The sequence below is a fragment of the Puma concolor genome, chromosome F2 (assembly GCF_028749965.1).
Source record: "Puma concolor isolate L17-30 chromosome F2, mPumCon1.1.hap2, whole genome shotgun sequence".
NCBI classification, from domain to species: domain Eukaryota; kingdom Metazoa; phylum Chordata; class Mammalia; order Carnivora; family Felidae; genus Puma; species Puma concolor.
The window spans coordinates 11,652,005-11,672,922 of NC_141684.1; the positions used below are offsets into that span (position 1 = coordinate 11,652,005).

The 20,918-nt window shown below is 42.5% G+C and overlaps 1 protein-coding gene and 1 non-coding gene across 13 annotated transcripts in view; both read left to right on the forward strand.

Moving 5' to 3' along the window:
* CYRIB (CYFIP related Rac1 interactor B) overlaps nucleotides 1-20,918 on the forward strand; it is a 150,120-nt gene that overhangs the window by 66,745 nt on the left and 62,457 nt on the right. For 3 of the 12 annotated variants that reach the window (XM_086694974.1, XM_025922871.2, XM_086694970.1), the window contains exon 1: nucleotides 3,923-4,167. The exons of 8 other annotated variants lie outside the window; for them this stretch is intronic. The gene's annotated coding sequence lies outside the window, so the exon portion shown is untranslated. Of the gene's footprint in view, nucleotides 1-3,921; nucleotides 4,168-20,918 lie in introns of those variants that run through there. One more of the 12 variants, XM_086694978.1, reaches the window with a different exon arrangement.
* On the forward strand, nucleotides 10,226-10,430 carry LOC112859846 (small nucleolar RNA SNORA73 family). Its single transcript, XR_003223573.1, has one exon. It is a non-coding gene; the product is annotated as a small nucleolar RNA SNORA73 family (small nucleolar RNA).

Below are 20,918 nucleotides of genomic sequence, written 5' to 3' on the forward strand. Positions count from 1 at the left end.
GAGGAGGTCCTGCACAGTCACACTCGCCCAACCTTACCTCCAGCATGTCATAAACTCCCCTTCCCCTCTGCCCATGTGCCTTTTCTTCTCGTCCCCTCCCCCAGTCTCTTCAAGACCAAGTGCATCCGGTCTGAAGCCTTCACAACTGTCCCAGGGATTGTTGGTTCTTCCACTCTGCTAGATGACAACGAATGATGCTGTGTTGTAATTCTGAGGTTACAGCTCTTTCTCTCATGAAATTGTGAGCCCTGCCAGGGCAGGTACCACACATCTGTTGACCTCCAATCTAGACCCTCAGCGTGGTGCCTAGGACGCAGTAGGGTGGCAAAATTGTGTATTCATGGAATGAATCAATGAGTAAGTGAAACAATTTGTTTATAGTGTTTAAAAATTTTTTTTTAATGTTTACTTATTTATTTTTGAAAGAGACAGAGTGTGAGTGGGGGAGGCTCTGCTGCACAGAGCCTGATGCAGGGCTCGAACTCACAAACCGTGAGATCATGACCTGAGCTGAAGTCGGACGATTAACCGACTGAGCCACCCAGGTGCCCCTTAATGTTTTTTTTTTTTTTTTAAATTTTTTTTCAACGTTTTTATTTATTTTTGGGACAGAGAGAGACAGAGCATGAATGGGGGAGGGGCAGAGAGAGAGGGAGACACAGAATCGGAAACAGGCTCCAGGCTCCGAACCATCAGCCCAGAGCCCGACGCGGGGCTCGAACTCACGGACCGCGAGATCGTGACCTGGCTGAAGTCGGACGCTTAACCGACTGCGCCACCCAGGCGCCCCAGCCCCTTAATGTTTTAAAGTTGATTTAGTAATAAAGTTTTCAAAGCAAACAACATTTAAAGAAGAGATCAGGAACTTCTGAAATTTACAAAAGCAGAGTCAAGTTTATAGAAATGCAGAAACACACGGTGGAGTTGACAGATTGGGTTTGAATCCTGGATCTCCTACTGAGTCTTGGTTTCCTCATTTATAAGGGGGATGTCATAATAGTACCATATAGGGTGGTTGTAAAAAGCAAAAGAGGAAAAGCAAGCAAAGTGCTTAGTACAGTGCCTGGCACATTGGAAGGACTAAAAAAAAAAAAAAAAATGCTAACAAGCCACAGTGATTAAATCATCGAGAGCCTGGGGTTCTTATGTAAACCTCTTTTTTTTTTTTTTTTTTTTTGCATCCTTCTGCTTGTTTTTTTTCAACATAAAACTTTGAAAGCTTTGACCTCAGCTGAAATGGGATTACATTCACGCAGGGTGACAAAGAAAGGATTGAGGAAGGATAAGTTCAGCACTTCTTTGAAGGTCTTGTCTTCTGTTCCCTCTTTCAGGATATCCCACATGGGGTAGTATAGTGGTAGAGCTTACTTGTGAGTTCTGTCACAGGCCAGGGATCTAGGGCAGACAATGAGAAAGGTATCTCTGAAGGGGGTGCTCTACCCTCCTCACAGGATTCATCTTATTTTATGGTTATCATTCAACAACGGACGTTTCTTTGCTAGACTGTAAGCTCCCCCAGGCTGGTCTCATGTCTGTGTTGCTCTCCAGGGATAAAATTAGGACCAATGGATGAAAATTGTCGGGTATCAGATTTCCGCTCAGTGTAAAAGGAGAGGTTCCTCAAGAACCTCTGACCGTTGCAATAAGGAGAAGAGGCTGACCGTTGCAATAAGGAGGTCCCCATAATGGGAGATATTTGAGCTAAACTGGATGGGGTTGATACTATGGAAGAGATTTCTGCTTTTGTTGGGATATTGAGGTAGAGATGTATGGTTACTCAGAGCTCATATTTAAGGGACTGGGCAGGTGTATGAACTTTCTTCCTCTGGCACAAATTGAGGACAGTGGATTTCTGTGGACCAGAATTGTTTAAGACTGTGTATCAGCGTGTAAGAAAAACGGACCAAAGTTCTTGGATTGTGAAGACTGTTCTGTCAGCATCAGTGTTTGCAAAATATTGGCTCCCTTAGTTTAACTGAAATTGATAGAGATTATAATATAGTATAGAACTCCTAAATTTTCCTAAAGTATGAAAATTAGGGTAAAAGTCTGAGGCCTATGACCCTTGCCTTCAGTGTATGCCTTCAAAAAGCCATCTCTCGGGGTGCCTGGGTGGCTCAGTCGGTTAAGCGTCCAGTTTCGCTCAGGTCATGATCTTGCGGTTCACGAGTTTGAGCCCCACGACGGGCTCTGTGCTGACAGCTCAGAGCCTGTAACCTGCTTCAGATTCTGTGTCTCCCTCTCTCTCTGCCCCTCCCCTGCTCGTGCTCTTTCTCTGTCTCTGTCTCAAAAATAAACACTAAAAAAAAAAAATTTTTTTTTTAAAGCCATCTAATCTCTCTCCATGACTCTTAACACATTTCTTTTTTTTTTTTTTTAATTTTTTTTTTTTCAACGTTTATTTATTTTTGGGACAGAGAGAGACAGAGCATGAACGGGGGAGGGGCAGAGAGAGAGGGAGACACAGAATCGGAAACAGGCTCCAGGCTCTGAGCCATCAGCCCAGAGCCTGACGCGGGGCTCGAACTCACGGACCGCGAGATCGTGACCTGGCTGAAGTCGGACGCTTAACCGACTGCGCCACCCAGGCGCCCCAACACATTTCTATATAGTATGGCTAACACCGTGGAGTCTCCAGGTAATTCAAGAGGAAGACAAAAGACTAAATAAGGGAAGGGCTGCCCTTCTGTATTTGGGGCAAGGAGTGCTTTCTTGGCTACCACATCTGGTAAGGCCTGGATAGTTCCTGGGATTTTACCTATTTGACCAGAACAAGAGTTCATAGTCAGGTTTTCATAGGTAGGCTTCCTGGGTCCATAAATCTCCTGAAATTGTACGCAAATTTGTGTGCATATGTGCATTTTTCTGGGGGAGAAAAGCCCCTACTTTTGTGGGATTTTCAGTAGGGGCCTTGACCCCAAAATATTTCGAACCATTTACTTCCATGGTAATTATCCGATCAAACTGAAAATATTCCAGGTAAAGGTAACATTGTAATCATTTACACTTTAGTGTTAATGAAAAAAATCTGTGTCATAGCAGGATTAGGATGAACTAGCTGGATGGAATGTTCTGTTTTTATATGTAAAGAGGGAGCATTTATGTTCCAGGGTGAAGAGAGATTCTGGAAATAAGATGCTGGGCCCTGGGCCACATCCAAATTCTCTGCCCCCCGCCCTGGACATTTTTGCCCAGAGCGTAACTCTGTAACATCTCATTTATCTCTTAGAGCCATGCGTGGCAAGGTACAAGTCTCAAGTGGCGCCTGATTTCTGTCCTCAGACTGATCATTTAACATCTCCCCAGGGTGTCTCCACGATACCATCGTAGGCGATAACGGTGCACCTCTAGGCTCTGGGGAGTCGGCCCGAGCTTCTGCTTTGCCGGGGAGCGGGAGTGAGGTTCAGTACCTGGAGCGGGGGAAAGGCTTGCTCGCCAGCCCAGCCATTTGAGGCGTGGGGGGTGGTGGGATGTGGCAGCTTCGCTGAGTTCAGCAAAAAGAGTCCTGATCGGCGAGTTCCGAGTTCCAGTTCCTGGTGTTTCCGAGTTAGCTGACCTGAAGCAGCTTACCCCCACCTCTGAACCTCAGTTTTCCCAGTGTAAGATGAGAAGATTGCAAGACTCTGACCCACCCAGATGCCATCTCGGCGCGACGATGCTGCTCCTTTAAGGAGGGCGGGGGGCGCGGGGCGCGGAGGCGGTGGCCGCGCCCCCTTCCTCTCCTTCCTCCGGCGCAGGACCACCTGTCTCCGGCCTCGCCACGCCCCCTTCAGGAGGGGCGGGGGGAAGAGGGGCGGGGAAGGAAGGCCGAGGATTTACCTTGCGGGGCGGGCGCGCGACGCATGCGCACGGCCGGACAGGTCCGCGGCTCCCTCACTTCCTGGCATTTCCCCCCTCCCCCTCCTCGCCGTTACCCTGTACATCCGGGTCACTTGCCCTCCCCGTTCGGAGCCGCCGCTGCTGCTGCTGCTGTTGCTGCTGCTGCCGCCGTCGCCTGGCTCGTCGCGGCTCCGCCACAGGGGCAGGTGCGGAGGGGCTCCCGGTCCGGCCGCCGCCGCTGCCCCGCTCCGGGCCCGGGGCTCCCTCTAGCGCCGCTGAGGGGCCGCCGCCGCGGCTCAAGGAGGGCGGAGGAGCGGGGCTGAGAGAACCAGGAGGCTCGAGCGGAGAGTGAGTGATTTATTTTTACCGTTTTCCGTCTTCCCTCACGCCCCTCGCTTGCCTGCCCCTCGACCCCATTTTGGCGGAGAGACGGGCGCGGTGGGGGCCGCGCCGGCGCGGGGCTTCCTCGGCCCCCGGCGCCGTGGGCCCGCCCCGGCGCCCACCCCCGGCGCTGCGGCTGCACCTCTGCGGGCGCCCCCCGCCCGCCGGCCCGCGGCGCCCCGGCCCCTTCCCCCGCGGCCCGGGCCCCGCCGGCGCTCATTCATTCGGACCTCCTTTCTTCCGCCCCTTCCTCCCACCCGCACCTCCACGCGCGTGCTCGGCGCGCCCTCCCACCCCCTGGAGCCGGCCGCCGTGCGTGATTCTCGGCTCCCTGGCTCTTCCCCTCCCGCGTCGGCTCTCGCCCCCCATCCCCGGCTCCCAGCTCCCTGTCGTCCTCGCGGCCACCTTACCTCCCTCCCTTTCTCCCCGGACTCGCCCACAGATCCACACCCCCTTTTCCCTCGGATTCCGCCACGCCTCGCCGCGACAGCCAGCGGTCCTGATCACCCGCGTGGAAGTTGGTGTCTGTCTTTATTGCCCCTTTCCACCCTTCCACCTGTGCGGCCAGACCGTCCAACTTGTACACCGCGTTGACCTCTTAAATTCCCAGCATTTAAAGTCCAAATTCTCTGTCCTAGGGTGTGGTCTTAGTGTGTTTCCAAAACACACAATTTCTGCTATAATTACCCAAATCTGTGAGTGTCAAACTGTAGTGGAAGTGGCAGTTGCTGTGTGTGTGTGTGTGTGTGTGTGTGTGTGTATGTGTGTGTGTGTGTGTGTTTATAACTCCTGGCTATTCTTGGCCGTACCAAATATCTTTTTTTTTTTTCCCTTGGAGGGGTATCTATGATGCATTAATTTTCTCTGAATATAAAATTTGGCAGAAGATTGTTACTCTTTCTACACCTCCACGTTCCTCCTCGATCGGTTTCTTGCCTGATTTGCAGCCTTACCTGTTAATACCGTTTGTTGGTGAGACTTTTTCTCGTCTAATTTGTCAGCAGTAGTTATCGAGTGTCCCCTGGTGTGCGGAATACTGATGAAATGCCTGAATTCTTGCAGTACCACAAAGTGCTATTCTGGATAAGACAAAGATTTTTGGAATTTGTTTACACTTTTTAACCCCCTTCCTGCAAATTTATTGAGTTTGCCATCCCTTTCCAACTTAATCTTTATGTGGAAAATGTGTATCAGTCAATTTTGTGTTCTTACAGTCTTGCAATTTGGCTGACAGACATTCCAGAGGAGTGTTTTATATAGCTAAAGGAATTTCAATCACTTGGGTCTTTGGGGACTTCATGCAAATCACTTTAGACAAATGTACCTCAAGAAAAACACACTGATCCTTTTAATTCTTTAATTGTATTTAATAATAGAAACCGAAGTTTCCTGTCTAGAACACCTTGATAATTGGGGCTTATTTGATAGCCCCTTTGTGAAGTGTTGTAGTTGGGTAACACTGCTTGATCAGCATTCATAAAATGAAATGAGAGGCCCCCCCACCCCGCCCCTGGCCATTTTTTCTTGGGACCGTCATAGTCCATAATAATGAAGTCAAAGGAAGGTTTTTAGGTCTGAGGTATACCTGTCTGCATATCAGTATGATACAGTTGCTATCAATGTTGACATCACCATTTTCTAACAGCCTTTCTGGGGAGCTAGGTATTAAAAAGGCACGTGGCTGTTTGTCCTCTTTTAGGTTTTGGATAACCACTCCAGCAGTAAGATTTCTTTTTTTTATGTTTATTCAGTTTTGATAGAGACACAGCATGAGTTGGGGAGGGGCAGAGAGCAAGGGAGACACAGAATCTGAAGCAGGCTCCAGGCTCCGAGCTGAGCTGTCAGCACAGAGCCCCGACACGGGGCTCGAACTCCAGGACTGCGAGATCATGACCTGACCTGAAGTTGGATGCCTAACCGACTGAGCCACCCAGGCGCCCCTAGCAGTAAGATTTCTTAACTCATAGTTAGGATTGCATTTCTTTGGCAGAGCAATTTTGTTAGATAACTTTTTTTTTTTTTTCCAATTCCTTAAAACTTTTAACAGTTATGTAGCTGCTCCAGAGGAAACTCTTGCTTCATAAGATGTTGGCTTTATAGTATGAATTCTAGATCGTTTGATAATTGAGGAGAAGCTAGATTTTTCTCTCCTAAGAAACTGGTTCAGCCAAGGGAGACGTGATTAGTAAATTCATTCTAGTTGCCCTGGCAAAAATATAATTGCAGATTCTAAGATTAAGCAAATATAGTTTATATAGATTATAGGTGATATTTAACAAAATCAAACTTATGGTGTCCCATTTTTCTGAGCTTTCCCCAAATATGGGTTAAAAATATGTTATAGTGTCACTCTTGGGATTATTTAACTCATGTTTGGAATGGTCATTTACCATAGTAAGTAATTGGGGAGTACAGAGGGATGCTTCTATCATCTTACTCCTGGTTTCCTTAGTGAAAATACTGACTGGACTGTCACTTAAATGAGGTTACTTAAATTATTAAGTATTGACGCACTCAACTTATAGAGCCTATAATTTGCTCTTTCACTATTTAAGGAAAACAAAATTATAATATTTCGAAATATTTAATTATGTTGTTAGTGGCATTCCCACTATTTTTCATCTCTCCTTTTCTATTACTGTGTCAGAATTTAGACTGATGCTCAGTAGAAATTCAAATGTTTTGAATAATTGAAAGAATGGCAAGGTCAAAGAGTTTTTGATTATAACATCATTTTGTAATTATGTGGCAAAAGGTTTGGGAAAAATGTTGATTGGTCTCAGCTGCAGTTTTCTCAAGTATTTCGAGGATTGCTATATTTGATTACTTAAACTGCTTTGGGATCTTTGGGGAAAAAAGTACAGTAGACATATATTTTGTGTTATGCTTTAGTCCATTGAGTGGATTGTTCATTTAGAATGGTTATTTGACTCGTGTCTTGTCAGTATTCATGAGCAATGAATTCAGATAACATTTTGTGCACTTAAAATCAGCATAAAAATTCTTGGGTGTGTAAGCTTATCCTATATTATGATCAGTTTCCTAAAATTAAGTTAATTTTTCAAGAGCTATTTTTTCAGGTGGCAGAAATGGAAGGTATCTTAAGTACTGTGACAGTGGTTATGTAATGTTTCAGTGATAGTGATAATGTTAGTAGTAACTAACACATAGCGTTTACTACTTGCCAGGTTGAGTTCTAAGACATTCAGTCTTTACAACAACCCTGTTAGGGTTGTTCGTATTCCCATGTCACAGACTAGGAAGCTGAGGTTACACTAAAGTGACACAGCTACTTACTGATAGAACTTGGTGTTGGCTCTTTAATTATTATGCTGTAATAGTGAATGCTTACTGTATGCCAAGTTTTTTATATAGATTAAGGTAGTTTTATGACAACTGTATGGTGTATGTTAATTCCTAGTTAATTCCTAATTAACACTAGGAATGTCAGGCTCAGAGAGCTTAGGTATCTTGTCCAAGTATGCTCCCAAGTAGGGTGAGGAAGGCTGGCATAAACCCAGGCCTCTATGATTTATAGTCTTTACTAAAATTTGGTTTCGAAGTACTAATTTGAGGTCCTGTATTTTATATTACATACTTAGAAGGCATACTTAAAACAGCCAATCTAAAGGCTTTTTCAGCTGACACACAGGATGGAAAATGTTCACTTCTTCTCTGCTGTCTTGTGAGCATGTACAGGATTATGATTTCCTGTTAACTTGCTGTAGGTTCACTCGTTTCCCACTCATGTAAATATATTGGAATGCAAATGAGTGACATTTGTAAAACTTTTCAAACAAGGAAGTCATTCTTAGAATGTTGGTTCTTTAAATATACACATTTCTTGTGACACATCCCACGTCTTGATTGTGGTACCATGGGTGAGAATGGCTTTTTTCAAAGATGTTGGGTGATTTTGTTTAAGTGAAGACCTAATGCAAAGATACATTTTTGTAGCTATTTATTTGAAAAGATGCTGTTCAGTGTACTATTGTATGCAACACTGTGAAGTTTTTAATCCTGTGCAGTTATTTTCTGCCATGCAAGTAATCTCTACTTGATATATTCTAGTTGGTACATTTTGTCTGGTATTGTGTTTAGACTGATAAAGATACTCTTCACTGTGCTTAGAATAATACTTCTTCCAATCAAAAATTGGCATGTTCTTAGATAATTCACTTTACATTGAATGCTTATTTAGGTCAATTTTAGGACACACTTGCTATGAAAAGAGTTATATATTCCTAGATATAATTATTTGGCAATTATTTATGTCATTTCTCTGTGTGAGAGGAATAGAGAATTTGAAGGCACTAATTTAGATGAAATCTGTGATTTAATAGGTCTTGAAGTGATTTTTTTTTTTTTTTTTTTTTTTTTTTTTTTTAAGAGAGAATGTGAGTGGGGAAGAGGAGGGGCAGGGGGAGAGAAAGTGAATCTTAAACAGACTCCATTCTCAGCACAGAGCCCAACGTGGGACTGGATCCCTGAGATCATGATCTGATCCGAAACCAAGAGTTAGACGCTCAACCAATTGAGCCACCCAGGCGCCCCTCATATGACATTCTTAATTTAATTTCAGTGCAATGTGATAGGGAGGGCAGAATATAATTTTATTAAAATAATGTATTTTTAAGCTGAATGGTCATTTAAAAACCTGTTTTTGATAATGTATTGTTTTTGACAGCTAGCACAGTACTTGGTATAGGATTGTTATTAATCACCCGAATACATTTTTAAAAATTTTTAATGTTGGGGCGCCTGGGTGGCTCTGTCGGTTGAGTGCTGACTTCGGCTCAGGTCACGATCTCGCGGTCCGTGAGTTCGAGACCCGCATCGGACCCCTGTGCTGACAGCTCAGAGCCCGGAGCCTGTTTCAGATTCTGTGTCTCCCTCTCTCTGACCCTCCCCCATTCATGCTCTGTCTCTCTCTGTCTCATAAATAAACATTAAAAAAAAAATTTAAAAAAAAAGAAAAAATTTTTAACGTTTATTTATTTTTGAGAGAGAGCATGCGCATGCACTCATGTGCAAGCACGGGAGGGGTAGAGAAAGGGAGACACAGAATCTGAAGCAGTCTCCGGGCTCTGAGTTGTTAGCACAGAACCTGACACGGGGCTCGAACCCATGGACCATGAGATCATGACCTGAGCTGAAGTTGGACGCTTAAATGACTTGAGCCACCCAGGTGTCCCTAATCACCTGAATACTTAATGAGCACCTAAGCAGGGTTATATTAACAGTGAATAAATATTGGTGGTCCCTCCTTAGAGTAGAAGATAGAGAAAAATAGACAATGTGAATTCACTGCTATTTGTTCCATAGGTATCTCGTCTTATGAGTCTTAAAAGCCCATGTTGTAATGCTATCTGAATTAAAACCTGCAAAGTGGACTATTAGGCTAAAGGAAGAATGCATGGGCATAAGATGAAGGAGAAGCAAAAGCTTGGAGATAAGAGAGGTCAGGTACATTTTAGAAATGGATACTGGTTTTGTATGATGTAAAGGAGGGGTGGGTAAGAGGTACATAATAGGTAAAGTGTAAGGCTGGCTGCGTGAGTCATGTTAACAAGTTTAGGTCAGTTTGGACTGAAGGCTATGGGGAAACCATTATAGGATTTTAAGGGGGAGAGAGTGAAATACTCAGCCTGTTCTGACAGCTTCTGGAGAATGGATTGAAGGTGAAGTAAGATTGAGTACAGGTAGGCAAGTTAAGGGGCTGTTGCCAAAGTCCAGGAAAGAATTGATAATGCTCAGTGTTTGAGTGTTGACAGTGGAGCAGTGGTGTTAAATCCATAAGATTTGATGATTTACTGGATGTAGGCTCTGTAGAGGCTGTAACTTTGCTTCTGGTGGTAGAGTAGGTGATAAATTTTCCCCAGAGGTCTTGTTACTATTTCATGTAAAATTGAGATGCTCCTGGGGCTAAGACAAAGCCAGATGCCTTCTCAAAGACACATTTTGAGTTGACTCTCTCCACATTGTTAGTCATGGAGTTGACCTGTCCCCAAGTAGGAATATAGGACCCACGTGGGTACTCCCAGGAGGTCACTCTCCCTGGGCTCTGTCCAGGTGGCATAGCCAAGCACAGGACTTTGCCCCATGACATATAGTCCCTTTCTGCGATGCTGGTAATGAAGCCAGGCCTTGAGTCTGTGCCTGCATATTCCTGCAGCTTCTCAGAGTTCTGTGGACGATGACTGAGGAGACAAACCATACAGGAAACCGCTTTCAAAAGCACCCCCTGTCAGGCTCTAGGTTGATTGGAAGTAAAAGAAAAATCTGCTTTTATCAGCTGCTGTTGTACTGGATTAAACTCTTACCTATCTTGTTTTGCAGTGATTGCTCAGGATTCCAAATAATTTGATTTGGGGAGAGAAGAGGAGCCTCACCTAACATTGACAGTTGATACTTCATGCTTTTGGGTCCTTTATTTGGCAGAGAGAGTTGGTAAAGTGAATGATCAGTGCTGTTTTTGTAAGATAAGTCTGGAGGTTTGAAAGCTTGGGCACATGTGACCCATTTTTAAAACTACCATTTAGAGTAAATCAAGGGGGAGTAGTAGATTAGAAAACCAAAGCAGGAACATCAGGCTGGGGATCATGAGGTCTCCATGAATCACTCAGGCATTCAGTTTCCACAAGAAGCTAGTAGCATGCTAACAATTACCTTAGAGAAGGAGTATGCCAGAGAGTTGTGTCAGGGAGGCGAAGAGTTCAGAACCCACAGGGGGACTTCCAGGGGGAGACTGTCTGCCTCCCTTTGTCAGAGGGTCTGAGCAGTAAAATCATAAGTTACAGAGACTTGTAAATAGAAACGGCCATTAGGGTTGTAGGGTCCCAAAGGCACTAGCATTTTTCTACATGCAGCCCTTCCTGATTGGGAGAATCCCCTCTGGCACTTACAGGGTGGGCAAGTACAAGCATATAACACACCAATTCTTATTATATGTTGGATTGTAGAGGCAGCAACAATAGGACATTGAACTCGCCCAAAGAGCCCTACTCTTACATGATACTGATTTTTCTTCCCATCTGTATGTAAATCCTGCCCAAACCCTTTTAATTGAATCTGGATGTTCCCTCCTCTCATGGGACGAGGTAGGTTGGTGGTGACATGGGTTCCTATATCTAAAAGAACCTTAAAACTTTGAGTCTGTCTCTGCAGTTCCTTATAGGGGTATAGGCAGCCCAATAGGGGTATTTATGGCCTTCAGTTCTTTTTGGGCGTCAGAGAGACCTCAACTCCATCCTTTATCATTTTTTTCTGTAAAGCAGAAGAGTTTGGGGGTGGAGGTAGAGTGGGATAGAGATGGGAGCATGGAGGGAGAGAGAAGCTGTCTGTACCACAAATCAAAGCTTTGTGTTCACTTTTGGTCATTCCCTTGTAGTTCAAAGGAACTTCTCATATTTTTGGTGCACCTAAAACTCCATATTGGCAGCAAGGCCATCGTTACTTACATAATCTATTTTAGTTTTGGGGATTCCTTGGCTCAGCAGTCATAGACACATTGCCTTTCACCTGGAGACAGGGCTTGTTGCCGCATTGTCTTGCCACATCCTTTCCTCTGTCAGCCCGGAGGAGAATGAACAAACACCATTTGGGTGGGTGATTTCAGTTCCACTTCTCACTGCTCAGTTTCTAAACATTAGTCCAACTCCTATTCATTAATCGGTAGAGTAGTAGGGATCTGTATTCTCACCTTCTCCCCATCTACCAGTAGGACCTTGCTCAGATCCCAGGGTGTCTTCCCATTTCCTAGAACTCTGCCCTTGGTGCCCTTTATCCTCTCTCTCCTAGAAAGTCATGGATGGTTCTGTCAGCATCCCGTCCTTATTCCCCAAACTGTCCAGAACCATAATGGTCTGAAATCTTAACCTTCTTGCAAGCTAGTAAGTTACCCTGCCACATTTTGATCGATGCTGGTATACCGAAAACAGACTCCTGTGGGAGAGATGAAGGGCAGTTTGTTACCCATGAATAGCAGGAGCGGTAGCCAGAGGCTCAGCATTTGTGCTGGTTTCCTGATGCTCAGGTAATACTTGCACACGTAGTGGGTTACATAATCAGAGAGAAGCCCTGAGTTTAGGGAACCCAAGGGTATTGTAATGAGCAGCAGTCATGCCTGCCCTTTGCTCTAGAGGGATACATTGTATTTATTATACTGGACAATAAGCATGCCTGTCTTTTGCTCCAGAGGTTAACATTTATCTTTATCTTTCAAGGCTGTTTGAAAATATAGTCCAGAGCAAAGGGCAGTGGGTCAGTGTTGCTCTGCTTACAGAACATTAAAAAAATTGTCTGGAGAATTGTTTTTCAACATATGTAAATTATACGTCAATAAATCTGACTTAAGAAAGTACCTGGCATGTGGTAAGAACACGGTACGTGTTGTTATTGGTATTCTTGATCTGCATTTTGAGGCAAACGTATGATGACCTTGGTGGAATTTTGAGATGCATGTTCTCCAAGGTAAGTTGATAACTAATAACATTTACTCAAAAAAGAATGACTAACGTGTCCAGACATCTTTTGATTTGAAAAAAATCAGATGTGTTTTTTTTATTTTTTTATTTTTTTTAAGCATTTTATTTATTTATTTTGAGAGAGAGGGAACAAGAGCAAAACAGGGAGGGGCAGAGACAGAGTGAGTTCCAAGCAGGCTCTGCACTGTCAGTGCAAAGCCTGACGCAGGGCTCTTGTCTCACGTGAGATGATGACCTGAGCCGTGATCAGGAGTTGGACGCTTAACCAACTGTGCCACCCAGGAGCCCCCATACGTGTTTTTTTCTTTAAGAATTTCAGGGACATTACATTAAAGTGAAATGTGAGAAAACCATCTTGTGTTGCAAGGTAGGAGATTACTTTGCTTTTGTTTATATCATACTGCAGTTCTTGCCTTAAAATTCTGGAAAATTGTAACAGAAGTGTTAAGCACATTTTTAACAAGGCTTTTTTATTATTATTATTATTATTTTTTTAATGTTTATTTCTGAGAGAGAAACAGAGAGACAGAGCACAAGTGAGGGAGGGGCAGAGAGAGACACACACAGAATCCGAAGCAGGCTCCAGGCTCTGAGCTGTCAGCACAGAGCCCGACGCGGGACTTGGACTCATAAGCTGTACAATCATGACCTGAGCCAAAGTTGGATGCTTAACCAGCTGAGCCACCGAGGCGCTCCACGATCTAAAGGCATCTTTTCCTTTAGATCTTGGGACAATATAGATTTAGGGAAGTTAAGAGAAGCTAAAACAGTATTCTTTTAAAAGCTAACATGTTGGGGGCGCCTGGGTGGCTCAGTCGGTTAAGCGTCGGACTTCAGCTCAGGTCGTGATCTCACAGTCCGTGAGTTCGAGCCCCGCGTCGGGCTGTGTGCTGACAGCTCTCTCTGCCCCGCCTGCTCATGCTCTGTCTCTCTCTGTCTCAGAAATAAATAAAAACATTAAAAAAAATTTTTTTAAAAGCTAACATGTTGAACATTGTTACATTTATACTGGTTTTGACTTAAATATTTAGTATGTTCTGATATTATGTAAATATTATTTACCAAGTTTTCTAAAATACAGAAAAGTCAGCTTCATTTATTCTATTCTTTCGGGTTAGAGTGTACTTGAATGTACAGAGCTGGACGTGTAAGGTAATCTTCTAGCTATAGTGGCACCACTTCTGAGTTACTAGTGAGTAAAAGGTTGATGTCTGGGAATCTAGGGCTGAAGCATTTTGGAAATACTCTTCAGTAAGTGGGACTTCCTCCATTACAATGTGAATGTAGTTAAACCCAAGCTTTTCCTTTTTATTTATAGAACAGCACGTTGAAGCAGTAGTCAAAATATGTAGCCTGGGGTTGGCAACCCTTTGAAATGGGTGTGCCAAAAGTTCCATCATAGTCTGTGCCATGGTGACAACTGGCCAGTGTTCTCTCTTTGGTATGTGTCACTGGCCCCTTCTTACTAGTCCATTAGCATATTAAAAGTTCACTTAAGAACTTTGTTTTAGCTGATCTTCGGTGTTCCCTATTGGCAACTTTTAAAAATTGTATATGTTTTATTAAAATCAAATTTATTTCTTTTAAACCATTCCGAGTTTGCCTGGTTTGGGTAGGTTGATAGCTTATGCTTTTAAATAATTCAAAACAGTATTTAAACACTTCAGAATTCTTCCTACTTGAGGTATACAAGCAGAACTTTTAGTGAAGTTCTTTCACTAGGATCTTGTTTGGGTCTCACAGGAAGAGATGAGTGAACATTTTTTTAGAAGCATAACTGCTTTACAGTGTTATAGGAAACCGTCTTCAAGTCGTAAAGTAGGGCTAAACAGGTGCTGGTAGACAGTTTATCCCAAGCAGTTACAAGTCACGTGATTTGCAAATATTTTTCTCCCAGTCTGTGCCTTGTCTTGTTATTTTCCTAACGGTATCTTTTGAGGTGCAAGGGTTTTGAACTTTCATGAGTCTGGTTTATCTTTTTCTTTCAAGGATCATGCTTTTGGTGCTTTCTCTGGGAATTCTTTGCCCAACCCAAGGACATGAGATTTACGCCTTTGTTTTCTTCTAAATGTTTTGTATTTTATAGTTTTAGCTCCTGTGTTTGGGTCTGTGATCCATTTTTAATTAACTTTTGTATGTAGTATGAGGTAAATTTCTTAAGTTCATCTTTTTGTGTATAGATACCCACTTGTCTCAACGCCATTTGTTGAAAAGACTATCCTTTCCTTCATTGAATTGCTTTGGTATCTTTGTTGATACTCTTTTGATCCTAGATATATGGGTTTATTTCTGGACTCACTTTTGTGTTTTATTGGTCTACATGTCTGTCCTTCTGCCAGTACCACATGTCTTGATTACTGTAGCTTTTCGTGCCGTGTTTTAGTAATGCAAATAGCATTCTTTTCTTGTAAAAGTATATGTTCATTTATAAAAAAAAAAATGGAAACAAAATGGAAAAGTAGAAGAACAAAGCAAAAGTCACTAAGCAGTCACTGTTATGGTGAACATCTCTCCAGATACCTCGCACATGTATGCATGTTGTATGAGTGCATGCACATCCTCCACAATTATACATAAAGGAACATCAGTATTTGCCCACACTCATTGTTCTCGTGTACTTTTTGAGTGAATACATTTATTGTCAGCTTTAAGAGAGAACTGATTATTTTTCTTTCTTTTAGGCACTTCTGTAATTCTGTGAGTTTTTACTGACATACACTTCTGAGAAGAGCAAAGATTCTTTCTTTGGGCTAAGAACTATGAGTGCTTTTTTTTACTTGGTAGCATGTTAATTGGAATTTATTTCTCACTTCATCTGTTGAAAGATGACTTTAAAACAAGTTTTTTAATGTGTGCTCTGTGAATGGATGGCAGATTATGTGTGAAACATTAATAAAATTAATCCCCAAATCCGGTTTTAAACATTTAAAGTTTCCATAAATCTGCTCTTGAACATTAGATTAACTTTTTGGCAGTTGTGGTTATGAGTGTGGAGCCAGTAAATATTATATGTGTGGTGATAGAGTTTTATTTGCAGCCATATGAGGACTATTCCCTGCTGCAAGTTTGTTTTTACCACGTTAATAAAGGAAGAACACTCCTTGCTGTTTTGCACTTTGCGGATTCAGTCTGTAGTCCTTGAGATCTTGAGATCTTGAGATACTTTCAGTGGTCGTTGTGGAACTGTGGCCAAATCCTGAGACACTTTCCCATCTTGAGTGTATGTTGGATCCAGTGGCCAGAAACTCCCCTGGCATTCACATGTTTCTTGCGGTATGCTTTATATATTTAAAGTCACGTGTAGAGATGTAACGTGTATAGGAGACTGTACAGATTATGCATAATAAAAAAATTTTTTTTAGCGTTTTATTTTATTTTTTGAGAGACAGAGACAGAGCACGAGCAGGGGAGGGGCAGCGAGAGAGAGAGAGACACAGAATCCAAAGCAGGCTTCAGGCTCTGAGCTGTCAGCACAGAGCCCGACGCGGAGCTCGAACCCACCAACAGTGAGATCATTACCGTAGCTGAAGTCGGACACTCAACCTACTGAGCCACCCAGGTGCCCATACATAATTTTAAAAGATTGAAGTTTAATCTCTGGCAGTGGGGGGCCATTATAGGTTTTGAGTTTGGGGAGTGACAATGTGACAAGTTTCAGAAAGCTACCTTTACATTGGCTTAGTGGAAATTTGGTGTTTGAAAAGGGCACACCGAAATTGTGTGGGAAACTGGATTATTCGATGAAATTATATAAATGAGGGGTTTGGGGACAGGATTTTGAAAAGAAAACTTGAAATAAGAAATTTTCAATTGACAAATGGACTCTTTACAGAAAGGAAAGCAGCGCACTTGAGTGTTAACTGTGGCTAATAACTATGTGGTGGGATTACGGATTTTTCTTCCTCCTTTTTGTGGAAAATTTAGTAAAGTGCTAAATATGTCAGGTAATATGTTGAAATGGAGCTCTTTTTTTGTGAGTTTGGCCCTCGGTCAGTAGGTACACATTTTTAAAGAGAGTTATAAGGATACCATGCAGTCTTGCCAAACAAAGAGCAGGAAAATGGATTTGGGACTTCTAGTACCTACCCCATCTGTTAGTGTAAAGATTCAAGAAGTTGGAAATTAGAATAGTTTTTGAACAAGGTTGTTGGAAATTGGAAAAGTGTTTGTAAACCAAATTGTTAGTGTGCTAGGATTTTTTTTAAAAATATTTTTTAAATGTTTATTTTGAGAGAGTGAGTGTGGGGGAGAGGGAGAGAGAGAATCTTACCCGAGCTGTCAATGCAGTGCCTGACGTGGGGCTCCATCCCACAAACCGAGAGATTATGACCTGAGCTGAAATCAAGAGGCAGACGCTTAGCCAGCTGAGCCACACAGCTGGCCCTGTGCTAGGAGTTTCTTCTAACTTCCCCCCTCCCTTCTTGGTGTGCTCCCCCTCAAGTACAGAAGCTTTCTGGTAACTATTTGGATGGCTTAATTTGTAACTCTGCAGTTCAGGGGAGACAGCGGATATATGTTTGTCTCACTGTGCCCTAATGAAAGATAAGCTATCGGTGCTGGTGGCACAGCAAAGCGAGGTTACTGTATGGGTGTTCGGCCCATCCTCCCAGAGTTCTTTGGGGGAAGGTGCGTATTTCCTACAGACCGGATGAGGGCTACTAGGGAGGGGAAGCTCATAGGATTGGGGCGGTGTGAGGCAGAGAGGGAGGAAGAAGTGGCTGGATTCCCGCAGGAGCCGCATTATCCCGCATCAGGGTATTACAGTGAGGGATTCCCAGTGCCGGAGTGGGTGAGAGCTTCCGTGGGACTCCTGAAAGCATTCTCTCAGTAGATCAGTTTTAAATACTTTTTGAGCTGAGTGTGCCCATGCCTTCTAGGGACACTTAACTGCTACCCCAGGGTTAGGAGAGTGGAAGGGAGGGCCTGTAATGCCTGGGGGTAGCCAGCTGCAGGCCCAGCTGGGACGGGGCAGAAGCTGTAGCATTGGAAGAAAAATGTTGATAATTACACTAAACTGGGTCTATCAATTTCTAAATTCTGACAGTTTTTATAACTCAAAAATGACCAGAGTCATAGGCTTGCCTAAATAAAAGCTCAGGGACATTGAACTGTCACCACAGAATAAAGGACAGAGGTAGATAAAAAGTTGCTTTATGGTTATATCCAACAGGTTCTGCTTGTTCAGGGTGATGGCTACAGTTGTTTTTTTGTAATAAAGAAAACTATCAATGAAAACAAATTTTTACAGGAAGAATGTTCCCATTGAGGCATTTTATTGTGGATAAAATGTCATTATCTTTGGGACCAGGCAGATCTGTGCTTGAGTCACATCAGCCCTTATTAGCACTGACATGAGGTAAGTAAATCAGGTTTTGAGGTTTGTTTTCCTCCTTTCCTTTTTTTTTTTTAAGTTTATTTACTTTGAGTGGGGGGAGAAGGAGAGAGCATCTCAAGCAGCCTCCTCTCATCAGCACGGAGCCCAGTGCAGGGCTCGATTCCACAACTCTGAGATCATGGACTGAGCCACCTAGGCACACCCCTCATTTACTTTTTGTGGAAAGGGTAACATCATCTGTTTTTCATTGTTTTATGAAAAAATTATGGTCTCTAGCAAAATGCCTGGTACAGAGTAGGTTTCACAAATATTGGTAACCCCTTTCCCTCCTTATTATAGTGCTGCTTTCTGAAGTTCTAAATACATTCTTACTCTCCTTAATATCTGCTTTGCTTCTTCTAAATGTATTCCTTCAAAATATCAAATGGATTAAGGGATTTAGTATGACGACAGGCTACTATCCAGGATGTAAGAAATGTTGATTTTTAGTATAACTGAAAATTCCACTTTTGATTTGGAACATGAAATATTTTCATAAAGAATGAAAAGTAATTTTACTTGTTTTTCAGTAAGGAAAGCATATGAATTAGGGATCTAAAGAAAAGGTAGGCCCAGGTAGAGAATCTATGCAGTACTGTTCTTGGAGCACTTTAGAATGTATAACACGAAAAAAGGTGTTTTATTGCAGAAAGAACACTTTGTAAAAATCAGTTATCACTTCAGTGTTGTTTTTTTTTTTTCCTCAAAATGTGTTTCATTGTTCTTTTTCTGGGAAGTTTTTTTTTAACAGTTCTTTATTAGACTGATAACATTTTAAAGTGATCTTAGCATTTTGTCTTCTTTCTGAATGTTCTACCTTCTTAATGTTCAAATTTTATACTGTGAAACTTAAACTTTTAATAAATTTTAAGGTGCCTCTTAAAAGTCTCAAAAATGATTTCTGTAATCTTTAATTTCAGAGTGTCTTTATTGTTTATATTCAGAGCCCCAAGTTACATTTGTAACATAGTTAAGTTTTGCTTATTTGTAGGAATGACTTTAAATTAGGAAAGAAATTATGGTTAGCTTTCTGTAGGAGTCCAGAATATTCTTTAGAATTCATTCAAGAATCTTTGGTTAAAAGTTTGAGACACTTACAAGTTAATTTGGATGGAAGAGGAGTTTATTGCATGATGGCAGGTAGCTCACAGAATTGGTGGTGGTGGAGAGATTAGAAATTAGATTAGAGGTTCAGAAAGTGAGCAGTAACCACAGGAGGGCAAGCAGCAGGAACATAGAGCCCAGATTATGTTGCAGTCACAGTCTGGTTAGGACACTGTGGCCCTGGTCTCTTGTTGCTGTTCCTCTGAATGATTTCTCAAGTATCCCTGGTCTTTGGATTGCGCTCTCCAGATGGGAAGTGGTGGGGGTACAGGCAGGGGCAGTATTTGTGGGCTGACCTTCCCTGACCTCCACGCTTGTGCTCCATTGACCCTCATCATATTTTCATTTGGAGGCCCTTTGCTTGGCAAATTTAACATGGCCCAAACTGAATGCCTAGTTTGGAGACATTTTAACTTGTTGATTTGCTTTCTCTTGTTGTGTTTGTAGTGTTTTGAGAGTAATACACTCAAATACACTGTTTTAAACATGTTAGCACCAAATAGTATGTGTGCATGTAAACAGTGATTTCAGGAAATGACAGTCCCTTCTTATTACATAGAAGACAACATGAGGCAATATACATACATACGTATGCCAAAATTTGGAAATACTGAATGTTTTCCACTTGATTATCTCTGCAAAACCTCTAAAAGTTAGGAAAGCCAGTTCCATTAAAGGATTACCAGCTCTTTTGAGAGAAATAGATAAGGTTAACCTGTGTGATGTGATGCTTTTGTAGTTTTGTGTCTTGATGTTTTATCTGTTGAACCCATTAGATAACCTGTGGCCATTAGTGGCCATTTCATTCTTAGGAGGAAAGCCTGTAAGATACGGAAGGCTGTTTTCAAAAAGTGAAGAGGGATGCCTGGGTGGCTCATTTGGTTAAGCGTCCAGCTCTTGTTTTTGGCTCAGGTTATGATCTCACGGTTGGTGAGTTTGAGCCCTGTGTCAGGCTTTGTGCTGACAGTGCAGAGCCTGCTTGGGATGCTCTCTCTCCCTCTCTCTCTGCCCCTCCCCTGTTCTCACTCACTCTCTCTTAAAAATAAATAGATAAATATTTAAAAAAAGCGGAGATAACTCCCCCCACCATTTCATCCCAGGAAGTGTAGGGTGTAGCATGTTGGACTGTGTCTTTTTAAGATACGGCTTTAACACGTACATCTATAGTTTTCGATCAGTAAAGAGTTAGTACATGTTCTTTTTTGAAAATGTTTTCCTGTCATCTGGTTTGTAAATTTAGGCTCGAGTAGTGAAAATCTGGAATTATCTAAACTTCAATAAAGAAATAAAAGAAGAGCAAACAGGTCAAGGTTCAGACACGCACAGCATACGGAATGGTACTTGTTGAAAAAATTGCTGTGTGTGTGTTTAGTCAGACTGGAAGGTCTTACCCATTGTTCTGTAGAAGTCTTGACATTGCATCAGTCTTGGTTTAGCAAAGCCTCTTTCTTAAGGATTTTAGTGTTCATCTATTAGGAGCCCCTTGTTAACAATCAGGTAGATAGTGCTTAAAAGGTCTCTTTCAGGAGGAGAGAATATTCCCTTTTCCAGATTAGTGGATATGCTCATACTTAAAAATTTTTTTTTACTTAATTTAAAGCTTACTGAATTTAAGGAATGTCTTTGAAAGTTGTTAGCGGTGGTGTTTGTTGTTGTTGTTGTTTTATTTTGTTTTTAAACATACCAGGCCAACTCAAACATCATTGCTTTCTCTGAGACTGTGCCCTAGGGATAAGTCCATTACTCCCCCATTT